Source organism: Danio rerio, chromosome 4, assembly GCF_052040795.2.
Source record: "Danio rerio strain M-AB ecotype USA chromosome 4, GRCz13ab, whole genome shotgun sequence".
NCBI classification, from domain to species: domain Eukaryota; kingdom Metazoa; phylum Chordata; class Actinopteri; order Cypriniformes; family Danionidae; genus Danio; species Danio rerio.
The window spans coordinates 64123163-64137185 of NC_141024.2; the positions used below are offsets into that span (position 1 = coordinate 64123163).

At 40.1% G+C, this 14023-nt stretch overlaps 1 protein-coding gene, 1 long non-coding RNA gene and 3 other non-coding genes across 5 annotated transcripts in view; 4 read left to right on the forward strand and 1 right to left on the reverse strand.

Annotated features, from left to right (window-relative positions):
• LOC110439496 (uncharacterized) overlaps positions 1-14023 on the reverse strand; it is a 484284-nt gene that overhangs the window by 440669 nt on the left and 29592 nt on the right. The window lies entirely within an intron of this gene.
• The window catches only part of LOC148682319 (uncharacterized), a 164832-nt gene that overhangs the window by 4475 nt on the left and 146334 nt on the right, over positions 1-14023 (forward strand). The gene's annotated exons all lie outside the window — the stretch shown is intronic.
• trnat-cgu (transfer RNA threonine (anticodon CGU)) lies at positions 4353-4426 on the forward strand. The gene has a single exon. It is a non-coding gene; the product is annotated as a tRNA-Thr (tRNA).
• Positions 7414-7487, forward strand: trnar-ccu (transfer RNA arginine (anticodon CCU)). The gene has a single exon. It is a non-coding gene; the product is annotated as a tRNA-Arg (tRNA).
• Positions 12718-12799, forward strand: trnal-uag (transfer RNA leucine (anticodon UAG)). The gene has a single exon. It is a non-coding gene; the product is annotated as a tRNA-Leu (tRNA).

Consider the following 14023-nt stretch of genomic DNA (forward strand, 5'->3'; position numbering starts at 1 on the left):
CAGAATCAGCGGAGCACCTGACGCATGTACAGAATGGGCCTTATTAGGATTTGACCTTGCAAGCAGTACAAACTAGATAGAACAGATGATCCCTGATGATCCCTCGGTTCCAGCTCGCATCTCAGCCTGCCTGTTGGTTATTTCACACTGGATGAAAGATCATCATCTTCAGCTGAACCTCGCAAAAACGGAAATGCTTGTAGTTTCTGCCAACTCGACTCTACACCATAACTTTTCAATCCAGATGGATGGGGCAACCATTACTGCACCCAAAATGGTGAAAAGCCTTGGAGTAGCCTCCATCTCCTTAATTCTTAAAAAAGATAAGGACCCCCTTCAGTGTAATAATTATCGTCCTATTTCTCTACTGTGTGCAGATGTAAAAGTACTTGCTAAGATACTAGCATGTCGCTTGGAACCACTACTACCAGCTATAATCTCCCCAGATCAGACTGGTTTCATTAAAAATAGGCAGTCTTTTCACAACATCAGACGTCTCTTAAATATTCTTTACACTAGCCCACATAAAAAGACTCCAGAGTTAATTATATCCATGGACGCTGAAAAGGCTTTCGACAGAGTTGAGTGGGATTTTTTATTTTACACTCTTAAAAAATTTGGAGTGGGTGATTATTTTATATCTTGGATAAAGCTTTTGTATACTTCCCCTTTAGCCTGCGTACGCACAAATAATTACTACTCAAAATACTTCCCTCTTGGGAGAGGAACAAGGCAAGGATGCCCACTCTCCCCTCTTCTGTTCGCTCTGGCTATCGAACCTTTGGCCATTGCAATTAGAGGCAGTTCAATGTTGGGCATCACTAGGGGGGGAGTTGACCATAAATTATCCTTGTATGCAGACGACCTTTTGCTGTTCATTGCTGACCCGGCCAGCTCTATCCCAGTGGTGCTTGCATTGCTAACAGAATTCGGCAAAATTTCAGGCTACAAATTAAATCTGACTAAAAGTGAAGCAATGCCTATTAATAATGCTGCCTCTGAATACCCTTTATCCTCCTTGCCATTTAAGGCCACTTTACACAGCTTCAAATACTTGGGTGTACAGGTGACAAAAAAATTTGAAGAGCTGTTCGACCAAAATTTTTCTCCATTGCTTAGTCGTCTCACACATGATTTTCGCCGCTGGTCTCTTCTCCCATTATCAATGGCAGGCAGAATCAGCTGCGTAAAGATGAATGTACTCCCTAAATTCTTATACCTTTTTCAGTGTATTCCAATTTTTATCCCAAAATCTTTTTTCGCTACATTAGATAGTTCTATCTCTCAATTTTTGTGGAATGGTAAGACCCCGAAGATTCGAAAGGACATTCTACAGAAACCTAAGGGCTTGGGTGGGATGGCCCTCCCTAATTTTTTGTCTTATTATTGGGCTGCGAACATACGATCCTTATTATATTGGAAAAATAAAAAAAAATCTAGACGGTCCCCCAGCATGGTTAAATATTGAGAACGCCTCATGTAGATCTTCGGACTTAAAAGCTCTCCTCTGCTTTCCCATCACGCTATCTCCACTTAAATACACTGATAATATAATTGTGAAAAACAGTCTTAAAATTTGGATTCAGTTTTTACGTAACTTTGGCTTTCAATCTACCCCTTTAACCGCCCCAATACATCTAAACCCATTGTTTTCTCCATCTATATTGGATGGAGCATATGCCTCTTGGAAGAATCAAGGGATACTCTCAGTAGCAGATCTTTATATCGAAGGTGTTTTTGCCTCATTTGACCAACTGAATGCATTGTATAACATTCCGAGAAATCATTTTTTTAGATATTTACAAGTACGTGACTATGTTCGTAAACATTTCCCTGGTTTTCCCAATGTCCCTCAACTATCGAAGATCGACAATATTTTATGTCTTGAAGCAAGCAGTAAAGGCCTAATCTCTAAACTAATCAGTATTTTTGCAAATTTACAGTCTTTTCCAGGTGACAGTCTCCGCACCAGCTGGTCTGCGGACCTTAATATTGAAATAGATCAAGATACATGGGAGGCAGTTCTGGACAGGGTTCATTCTTCATCTATATGCGCACGTCACTGCCTCATTCAGTGTAAAGTGGTTCACAAAGTACACTGGTCGAAATGTAGGCTCGCACGGATCGACCCAACTATTGATCCAGAATGTGATAGGTGTCATTTGGGTTTAGGTACTTTAACCCATATGTTTTGGACATGCCCAGCTCTTTCCTCATTTTGGGGCTCAGTATTTCAGTCTCTTTCAGCCATTACTTCTATAGATATAACACCATCACCCATTATTGGCCTGTTTGGCGTGATGCCGGATAATTATGCATTACCCACTTACCTTTTAAACTTCGTGGCCTTTCTTACTTTGCTTGCTAGGCGTGTCATTTTATTATACTGGAAGAACCCTCAGCCACCCTCGCATGTACGGTGGCTGAAAGATGTTTTGTATTTTGTAAAACTAGAGAAGATTAGATATTCCCTTCAAAGACCTAACAGAACATTTGCCAAAATTTGGGATGCCCTTTCTTTATATGTTAAAACTCTCCAGCTGGATCTAGACTGATCACCTCAACTTTTGATCACAATAGTACATCAGTTTGTAATCTTTCATCACTCGAAATGTAACATTTGAGATTACTGTATAAATGTAGACATCTGCCTCGCATTAATTGTTTATTTCATTTTATTATTATCTTCTTTTTTATTTTAATTTATTTATTCACTTTTTTATCAATATGTTATTTGTATTTATATTTATACATTTTTTTCTATTATTATTTATGTAAGGGTTGTTTGATATGTTTGTAAAATGGAAAAATGTTAAATAAATCATAAAAAAAAAAAAAAAAAAAAAGAAAAGCCTTGGAGTAACGATTGATGACCAACTAAACTTCTCTGACCACATTTCTAGAACTGCTCGATCGTGCAGATTCGCACTCTATAACATCAGAAAGATCCGACCCTTCTTATCTGAACATGCAGCTCAACTCCTTGTTCAAGCTCTTGTTCTCTCCAAACTGGATTACTGCAACTCTCTACTAGCTGGGCTTCCAGCTAACTCTATCAAGCCTCTTCAACTGCTCCAGAACGCAGCAGCACGAGTGGTCTTCAATAGACCTAAACAAGCACATGTCACTCCGCTGCTAGTCCGTTTGCACTGGCTGCCAGTTGCTGCTCGCATCAAATTCAAAGCTCTGATGTTTGCCTACAAAGTGACTTCTGGCCTAGCACCTTCTTATCTGCTCTCACTTCTGCAGATCTATGTGCCCTCCAGAAACTTGCGTTCTGTGAATGAACGTCGCCTCGTGGTTCCATCCCAAAGAGGGAAGAAATCACTTTCGCTCACGCTCAATCTGCCCAGTTGGTGGAATGAACTCCCTAACTGCATCAGAACAGCAGAGTCACTCGCTATTTTCAAGAAACGACTAAAAACTCAACTATTTAGTCTCCACTTCACTTCCTAATCTGCAATTGCCTCTCTGAATATCACAATAACTGTACCCAAAAAAAAAAATTTCAAAAAAATTTTAATACTACTAATACTTCCCTTCTTAGACTTTACAGACCTGAAACTTGCCTATAGCACTTATTCATTGTTGCTCTTAGTTGTGTAAATTGCTTCCTTGTCCTCATTTGTAAGTCGCTTTGGATAAAAGCGTCTGCTAAATGACTAAATGTAAATGTAAACAGTGAACACACTTTGTTTCAGTGTCTCATTCTGTAGAAACTGTCGTCAGAATGGGCATTATTAGGGTTTGACTTTGTAAGCAGTAAAAACCAGATAAAAGGGTGAACACACTTGACTTCTGTGTCTCACTCTGCAGAAACTGTTGTTGCTGTATGACTGTGACCTTCTTTGCAAAGAATAAAACTTTGAAAAGACATCCCGGGTAAGACTTTGTTTCTTGACCACAGAGAGCGCCTCTTTAAAGAAAATTGCCACTACACCGGTCAGGTCTGAGACATGATCATCCAGACTCTAAAAGACCGCGTCCGTCTTGACAGCATTTTCTGCATCCTGACATGCTGGTTTTTGTTGTGTATTATTTTTTCTTCTTCGATTTTTGTTATCGGGCAAATGTCTCTTACTATGAATTTTTGTGGTGCTGTGGCTTAGCTGGTCAAAGCGCCTGTTTTGTGAACATGAGATCGTGGGCTCAAATCCCAGCAGCGCCATAGTCCAGGTGGTGCATGTGTGTGTTTTATAGAGCTTACCGGAATGAATTATAAAAATGTATAGCTTTGAGGCGTAATGAATAGTGCGACAAATAGAGTTAAACAACCTCTTTGCTTGCCATTTTTAGACTTGCTGTCTTTTTTTAGTCTGTGTGCAAAAATGTCTTGCCTTCTTTTTGGCATTGGCGCTGTGGCTTAGTTGGTCAAAGCGCCTGTCTCGTAAATAGGAGATCCTGGGTTCAAATCCCAGCAGTGCCTAATGTACAGGTGTCCGGGTTGCTTTTTGTTAAGAGTGACGAGTGTTTACGCAGCGGGATGTTTAGCAGTCGGTTTCTTAACAAAACTCAAATCCTTAAGAACGCTGCTCGTTCAAGAGGGCTTTGGACGATGGCTTTATATAGCATAGTTTGGTAATGGCAACCAATTGGACTTTAATATTTCAAGTCCAGACATTCACATATGCAGCGCTACCGTTGTTAGTTTTTTTTTCTTTTTTCCAATTAAACAATTAGCTCCTGTCAAAATTGTTTGGCGCTGTGGCTTAGTTGTTTAAAGTGCCTGTCTAGTAAACAGGAGATCCTGGGTTAGAATCCCAGCAGTGCCTTGTCAGCAGTTGGCTGTTCTTTCATGAGCCAGGGAGTACTAAAAAGTGCTTTCTGTGCAACAGTGCTAGAGACAGCAGAGCACTCAGGCTCTGTGGCACAATGGATAGTGCATTGTACTTCTAGGCTGTGAGCTGAGCCATTCAAAGGTTGTGGGTTTGAGTCCCACCAGAGTCGCAAGCCTGGCTCTTTTTCTTCACTGACTTAAGGTGTGGTGCGTTTCTAACATTTTAGGCATCTGTCCATCCCGTTTTGCTTCTTTCTTTCATTGCGCCGATGACTTGAGCTGTTTTAAATAAGGGAGATTAGAAAACAGTGTAGGGCCTAGTGGGCTTGAGGAATGACTCAAAGGCAACCTGTGGTTTTGGGGAAAAGTAACTGCCACCTATTGTTGAGATCACGCCTTTTGGATTTGTTGCACAAGAGCCTCTTTATGCATGTGCAAAGTAACTGAGTAGAAAGCACAGTAAATTTTGCTTCCCCCCCACTGTCTTAGATGAAACTGCGTTTGGAAGTATCGTATTCAGAGGTTTTTTTTCTTTTAGTGTTAAGACTAAGTTGTCCAGAGCACCTGTCTTGGGAACAGCAGGTGCTAGGTTCAAATCCAAACTGCACCTTTCCCTCAGATTATGGGAGAGTGGCTTTCTGATCTGAACCTCTTTCAATGGCCGATAGCATATGTTTGTCCTGATTTCCATTTTCCGAGCTGACTCTGGGTTTGGATGTAATGAAACTGGAGGTTCCAAAAAACATTAAACACATGAATAAGGATAGATTAAATAAAAATAAATTCACACATTTTTTGCTTTGATCTTGAACAGAGGCCAGGTTACCGGTCAGGTTTGAGACATGATCATCCAGACTCTAAAAGACCACGTCCATCTTGTCAACATTTTCTGCATCCTGACATGCTGGTTTTTGTTGTGTATTATTTTTTCTTATTCAAATGTTCTTCAAATGTTTCTTACAGTCAATTTTTGTGGCGCTGTGGCTTAGCTGGTCAAAGCGCCTGTATTGTAAACAAATATACAAATATAGTTACAGTTTTTTACAATTGCTATGACACTTTTTTAATACATTTAACAAGTTTCCTAAACTCTTAACACGGTTAGCACAACATTCGTCTTCGTGGGCTATACAATTAACACATTTCTAGTTGCTTTGACACAAAATGCATCCAGTTAACATAAATTTAAAATGCTTGAACTTCTTTTACACACAAACTCAACCAAAACCAAAACAATGTAATTTTACAGTCTAATTTACCAATGCTTTCACACAGTGTCAGAACAAATAACATTATTTTCTAAACAGAACCTATATAGGCTAAAGCCGCCACAATAAACAGCTGTTCATATTGTCAATTGAAACACAAATATATTCCCTGTATATATGAATGTATACACACACACACATATACATGTATGTATGTATATGTATATATATATATATATATATATATATATATATATATATATATATATACGACAGCTCCCATATGAACATGATTCCCATCTAGAAAGCACACGTGTTGGGATTTTTCAAATCACATGATCATACTGTATGTTCTAAAAAAGGACTAATGAGGTTTTTGAAAGGAACAATGAGCACATTGCAGAACTCCATCACCAATACGTCCACATAAGGTTATGCAATACAGTCATTACTTTATGCACAGTGTGTTTTTCAGTAAGCGACTCTATAAACCTGGCGTTCATTAGTACATACATTAGCTATAGTACAGTGAACCATTTACACTGTGTCAAATTACTTTTAGAGAGTCATGAAGTTGGAGGTCAATCAAATACCACATGAAAATATCTATGTTGACGAGGCTGGCTTCAACTTGGTGAAAAGGCGTCGCCGTAGGAGAAACATAATAGGCCAAAGGGCCACCGTTACCATGCTGGGCCAGAGAAGAAGTCGGGTAAATGCAGAAGACCAGGCAGAATAGAAAATTATTTTGTTTTTTAATTATAATTGCGGTGCTTTTTCTGTTGGTATATCTTGCAGTGATGTCCTTTTGCAAATAAAGTCTGTACTGCAGCAATTCTGTGTCTGTATTTTTTTTACATCAACTGTAAATTTTATAAAGCAATTTATTTCTTTATTTTTGTATTGAATTTTTGCAGTAAAAGAAAGAAAATGCCTGCATTTACTAAACCAAACAAAATGAAAATGTAGAGTCTTAAAATATAAGGACAGAGCTGACGCATAAAATAATGCAGTTTCTGTACTTTTAGCTGATGATAGTGTTTTTATTGTCAGTGTTTTCTGATTGACTGAATGTTTCTGTTGAAAGAGAACATGTGTTTGTGTTTTGAACAATTATGTAATTTTGAAACATATTTGCAGTGTTTTGTTAGACATGGTGTAGTGTGTTCGTTTATTATTGTATTTTGAAAAGAAGTTTAGAGGTTTAGTTTACAATGTGTGATTTTGAGCATAAAATTAACTGTTTTGCCAATTGTGTGTTTTAGGTGTGTTGCTGCGTTAAGAGTATAGCAAACTTGTTAAATGTATTGAAAAAACTGTCATGGCCATTGTAAAAAACTGTGAACAACCTCTTTGCTTGCCATTTTTAGACTCGCTGTCTTTTTTAAGTCTCTGTGTGCAAAAACGTATTGCCTGCTTTTCATGGTTGGCGCTGTGGCTTAGTTGGTCAAAGTGCCTGACTCCTAAACAGGAGATCCTGGGTTCAAATCCCAACAGTGCCCAATGTACAGGTGCCAGGGTGGCTTTTTGTTAAGAGTGCATGCAGCGCTACAGTTGTTAGTTATTTTTCTTTTTTCAATTAAAAAATTAGCCCCTGTCAAGGTCGTTTGGCGCTGTAGCTTAGTTGGTCAAAGTGCCTGTACTGTAAACAGGAGACCCTGGAATCAAGTTCCAGCAAAAGTGCAAAAGTGACTATCAGCTATTGTTGAGATCAAGCCTTTTGGATTTGTTGTACAAGAGCCTCTTTATGCACACACATACACACACACACACACACGTGATATGAAAAAATATGAAAATGAAAAAATGTAAACAGTGATTTTGACAAATTATTGACTATTATGAGATTTTAAATACAGTATGTCGAGACCAGTTGTAATTTCCATATGTTGCCATATATTATGCCATACATCAGCTTTCTATATGGGGACTTGCAGTGAGAAAAAATGACAGTAAACCTACATTATGATGGAATGAGAATTAGCCACTAAATCAAAAAGTTACGAATTGCCATGAGATTGCGTTGGAATAAACTTAGTTTAGTGTATCCACTGTCTGTACTGTTCCCTCTACACTTATGTATAAACCATTATGAAACCTGTATCATATATTTTAAACAAAAATGACTGTAAAAGATTGTTTATTGTAACAATGTGCATCTTGTGTGCTGGTGATCTAAAGTTTGTTCCTGTAGTATTTATATGATAACAGGATTATGTGAACCAATGATCCTTCAAATGCAAGACTTCTTAAAGGAAATGAATGCAGCATGCAGAGTATTGAACACTGGAGAGTCTGTGTTTAAAGTAGTGGATGTTCGAGTTTTGAAAATTGATAACAGGGTTCTGAAATTTGTGGCAAAACAAATGAAAAAAAACTGTAATCTGGGGTTGCCACAGTGGAATGAACCACCAACTTATCCAGCGTATGTTTTACATAGCAGATGCCCTTCCAACAACAACCCATCACTGGGAAGCACACTCACTTATTCAGAGACTCATACACTACAGTCAATTTTATCATGCTCAATTCACCTGTACTTCTTGCTGTGAGATAAGGTGCAACCCACTAGCATCACCCATTAGCAGGGCTCGAAATTAACCTTTTTGCTTGGTAGCACCGGTGCTCATAACTTTAAAAATGTAGGCGCATCAGCAAAAATGTAGTCGCACCCACCAATTATAAGCATCATTACTACAATTTTTATACAAACTTATTAATTGCATTTGAAATCAACAGTATAAATGCAAGCGTGAGGAAAATATGTCTCGTCCCATTATCTCAAGAAAATACATTTTTATAACATAACTGAGTGTCCAAAAGATACACAGAGCGCCCACCGGCCCTGCACGCACTGCTTGACATGAAGAAATCTGTTAATGATATAACTGTGCGGTTCTCACGGGTGCTGTCTGATACTGCACTGATGCTTTTGACATGTACTGCACCTTATTATATGCATAAGTCATGTTAATAGCAATACCGGTTTTTTTGTGAGTAGCGATATTAGTTTACTTAGTGTAGGCCCGTTTGCGATGTCCGTTTAACTGAGTAATTAACAACTGATATTTCAGTGCTAGAGCAGTGGGCCAATAAGAAGAGCGCGAAGGCGGGGCAAGGATTACGGACTTGGCTTTGTTTACTGCAGCAAACTGACATGACAACTGTTTTAAACCATTCCTGAGCGCTGCGTCTCCCGTTTCAAGCACAGAGATGCATTCAGCATGAATGTCTCCCGAATCCGCGCATGTGGTGAACATTTTGCAAAGTAAAAACTGTCGCACACAACACATTCATGCACTTGCACAAATGCTCCCAAATATATTTTGAGGTCGCATAGATAAAATTTCGGGCACGTATGTGAGCAAAATGGTCGCAATTTCGAGCCCTGCCATACTAGTGTCTTTTTTCATGTTACTTGTGCTTATTTTTCAGATATCTTTTAAATTAAATACTTGTGCTATTAATTAAATACTAGAGTTTTCAAAATATACTAGTGCTTACTCATTAGACACTGGTTTATTTTATTAGATACTAGTACTTATTCATTAGATAGTACTTATTAAATGTATAGTTTTTATTTATTAGATACTAGTACTAATTTTATTAGTTACTAGTAACTTTTCTGTTGTTTAGGTCTTGTTTTTGGTCTAAAACATTAGACCATGTTTACACAAAGATGGGGTAGACTCCACACTCCAGGACAGGTTTCAACACACAGACTGGGGTATGTTTGCTTCCCAGGCCACACATGGCTTTCAAACAGACATTGACAGTTACACTTCCTCTGTTCTGGAATATATCTGTTATATATCTGTTACAACCCAGAAACAGATCACTACATACCCGAATCAGAAGCCATGGATAAACAAGGAGGTGCTCCTCCTGCTGAAAGCACGCAACACTGCCTTCAGATCAGGTGATGCACAGGCCTACAGCACTTCCAGGGCTAATCTGACGAGGGGCATCAAAAAGGCCAAGCACTGTTACAAGCTAAAGCTAGAGGAGCACTTTTCCAACTCTAATCCTTGGCGCATGTGGCAGGGCATCCAGGCCATCACCAACTACACACCCAGCCAGTCCACACCCACAGAAGTCTCCTTTCTGAACGAGCTAAATGACTTTTATGCCTGCTTTGAAAGAGACAATAAAAAACCCTACGTCAGGATCACTTCCTCCACCGACCACTCACCTATCACACTCACCTCCTCAGAAGTACACAACGCACTGAGTCGGATCAATGTGCGAAAGCCTGCTGGACCAGATGGTATTCCTGGGCAAGTCTTCAAAGCATGTGCAGAACAGCTCGCTGGGGTATTCACAGACATTTTCAACCTGTCGCTTAACCTAGCAGCTGTGCCAACATGCTTTAAAGCCACCTCTATTGTGCCAGTGCCCAAACACTCCAACCCAACATGCCTGAATGACTACCGCCCTGTAGTACTCACACCCATCATTATGAATTGCTTCGAGCGGTTGGTCCTGGCACAATTAAAAGACTCTCTGCCATCCACACTGGACCCACATCAGTTTGCTTACCGTGGCAACAGGAGCACAGAGGATGCAGTCTCTATAGCACTGCACTCTGTACTCACACACCTGGACAATAAAAACACTTATGCAAGAATGCTGTTTGTGGACTTCAGTTCAGCATTCAACACTGTCATACTCTCCAAGTTACTGATCAAACTAAGAGACCTGGATATCGACACATCACTATGCAACTGTATTATGAACTTTCTGACTAACAAACCTCAAAATGTTAGATCAGGTCACATCTGCTCCACCAGCGTCACACTCAACACTAGTGTACCACAGGGCTGCTGAGCCCCTTCCTCTACTCCCTTTTTACCATCGACTGCAGGGCTGTGAACAGATCCAACACCATCATCAAATTTACAGATGTCAGATGCTAGTGTCAGGTTTTGCATTGCAGGCTCGCTATTATGGCCCGTATGTAGTTAAAGAAAAGGTGAGTGAACTTGACTATGTGATTGCTACTTCTGACAGAAAGAAAAAAACTCGGCTGTGTCACATAAACATGCTTAAGCCTTACTTTGAACGATCGTCAAATGTGTCTAGAGAGAATGCTGCTGTTTTAACTGTGTTGCCCACAGAGACTCAGTTGACTGACGAGGCGCTGTCCGGTGCTGAAATTCCTGATCACCGTGCGCTGTCCAGTGCTAATCCGTTGATCAGTCCTTTGTCTCCCATTGTTGCTGACAGCGTGTTGTTGGAGGAGGAAGACGTGGAGTTTCCTGCTCCTGAGTTAGTGGCGGGAAAACAAAAAAATTCTGAGATTGTCCAAAACCTTGACTTTTATCTTAACAGTTGTTGAACGATCGGATGTGGTTGGTCTTATTGAAAATCATCTTGAGTTATTCTCGGATGTTTCTACCCGTACGTCTTTAATTGAGCATGATATTGATGTGGGTGACGCGTTACCAATAAAACAGCATGCTTATCGGGTAAGTCCAGAAAAGCGAGAACAGATGCAATAAGAGGTGAATTTCATGCTCGAAAATAACATCGCTGAACCAAGCTCTAGTCCATGGAGTTCACCCTGTTTGCGTGTAAAGAAATCTGACAACACATTTCGATTTTACACTGATTTTAGAAGTGTAAAAGATCTCACTAAGCCTGATAGTTATCCGTTACCTCGTATGGAGGATTGCATGGATCGCGTTGGGAATGCGGTTTTTGTTTCAAAAATTGATCTGCTCCGAGGTTATTGGCAGGTGGGCATAGTGACATAGTAAGTGGCATAGTAAGGAAATATCTGCGTTCGTTACATCGGATCGTTTTCTAAATTACACCGTAATGGCTTTCGGCCTTCGAAACGCACCGGCCACTTTCCAACGTTTAGTAAACCGTGTAATTGAAGGCTTGCAGAACATCGAAGCGTATTTGGATGACTTGGTTATTTATAGCACATTCAACCGTCTGTCGAGTGCCAACCCCCTACCAACAATGTGGGGTCTGCTGTGATGGAATCAGTAACTTTCATTATTTTGTGGAATAACAGTTACCTTGTAATCAGGTGCTTAAATACATCGCAGCTGGCTGCCGTTTGGAGTAGACTTCTAATGCCTTGAGGTGTGCTCAAATAGAGACAGAACTGTGGTTGACAGGAAGGTGGGAGTGCTCCCTAAGCTGGTATTAAGGAGCTCTCTTTCTTTGTGGAGGAACTCCAGCAAGGCATGGCCAAATTGAACTGATTTCCCAGCGCTGTTGCGCTACTTGAAACAAGTTGGTGCGAAAACTGTTTAGGGAAAGCAGCTTGGCAAGGTAGCGTGGCCGAGCGGTCTAAGGTGCTGGATTAAGGCTCCAGTCTCTTCGGGGGCGTGGGTTCAAATCCGACCGCTCTGAGAATGACCTCTCTGCTTGAGCAAACAGACTTGCAAAGTGATACTGCATGCTTCCGCTCACATCCAAATGTAGACTCCTTGGCCAAAGTTGAAGGGCTTCACTAGGAAGCTCTGCGTCCTCTCTGCTGTTCTGCTTCTGTAAAATTTGGCAGAAAAGGGACCACTGCATGAATCCATCCAGGGTATGGTGGCCGAGGGGTCTAAGGCGCTGGATTTAAGCTCCAGTCTCTTCGGGGGCGTGCTGCCAGATGTGGTTTTAAACACGGCCAAACTGCTTGAGTGTGTGCGCTTTCTCAGTGACTGCTGGAAATGAGAAAGTACATTAAAGTTGGCAGAAAATGGACCACTGCATGAATTCATCTAGGGTAGCGTGGCCGAGGGGTCTAAGGCGCTGGATTTAGGCTCCAGTCTCTTCGGGGGCGTGGGTTCGAATCCCACCGCTGCCAGATGTGGTTTTAAACAAGGCCAAACTGCTTGAGTGTGTGTGCATTCTCAGTGAACGCTGGAAGTGAGAGAGTACATTTAAGTTGGCAACTAGTCAGTATAATGTGTTCTTTGAAACTCACGGCAGACTTGTTGGTGTGACAGGAACACATCCCCAAGCTCGAATCTGCTCAGGAGCAAGTGTCTTTCCCACGATTAGACTGCAGCATCTGGTAAGACCAAAGCTTGAAATTTGCATCACGTGAGTGCATGAGACCAATAGAAGATCAAAACATGAGCTATATGGAGCAATCAGTCGCTTTTAGCAACGTCTAATCATATTGTTTTATCTCGCACGTTTTTGCAGCGCTGTACGAAAGAATTTTGCAAGCACAAACTCTAGTGTGACCGTGGCCCAACTTGCTTTCAGATTAACTATGCCCAGCTGCTATATATATATATATATATATATATATATATATATATATATATATATATATATATATATATATATATATATATATATATATATATATATGAGCCTACCTTAGACAGAGTGGGTGCATTTAGAAGCTGATGTGCTGTGGTGTGGAAGTTTCTGATTAAAAGTTGCTTTCTTGATTTCTTTGTTGCTTGATTTGTGCCTGTACCATAACAGATCTCTCTTGTTGTGATATATGTCTTGGTAACCTTTAATGTGTTGTTTTTTGCTTATTGATTCGACTGCACTGAGTGAGTGAGTGCATTTTCCCTCCTTCTCCTGGTTAAGAGATAAAGCAATATAATAGAATTAGTTATATATCAGATAATATAAATAAATAATTAGCAACAAAAGACCAACTTCAAAATGATTTTAGTGTAAAAGACTTTAATTTGAAGGAAAAAAAAGATGCTGGAGGACTGAATCAGATATGCATCCAGGGAGTTGCTGACGCACGTAACAAAAACAACATAAACAAAAAGTAGATTGAACCAGTTTCACAGAATTTTTTGTGGCACTGCAGAGTGCTTCTAAAGGGCTCATTGCTCTAGGGGTATGATTCTTGCTTTGGTTGCAAGAAGTCCTGGGTTCAAATCCCAGACGAGCCCTATGTCTGTCACAGAAAAAGCAGTGATGCTTTGGTGTTTCTGTGTTAATTGAAGCAACTTTTGCTGTGACTTTAGTTAATAAACATTTAGTTGATTTCTAATCTGAATTAGCCTAACCTGTACAATTATACAGACAAAATAGCAGTGGCAATGATTCG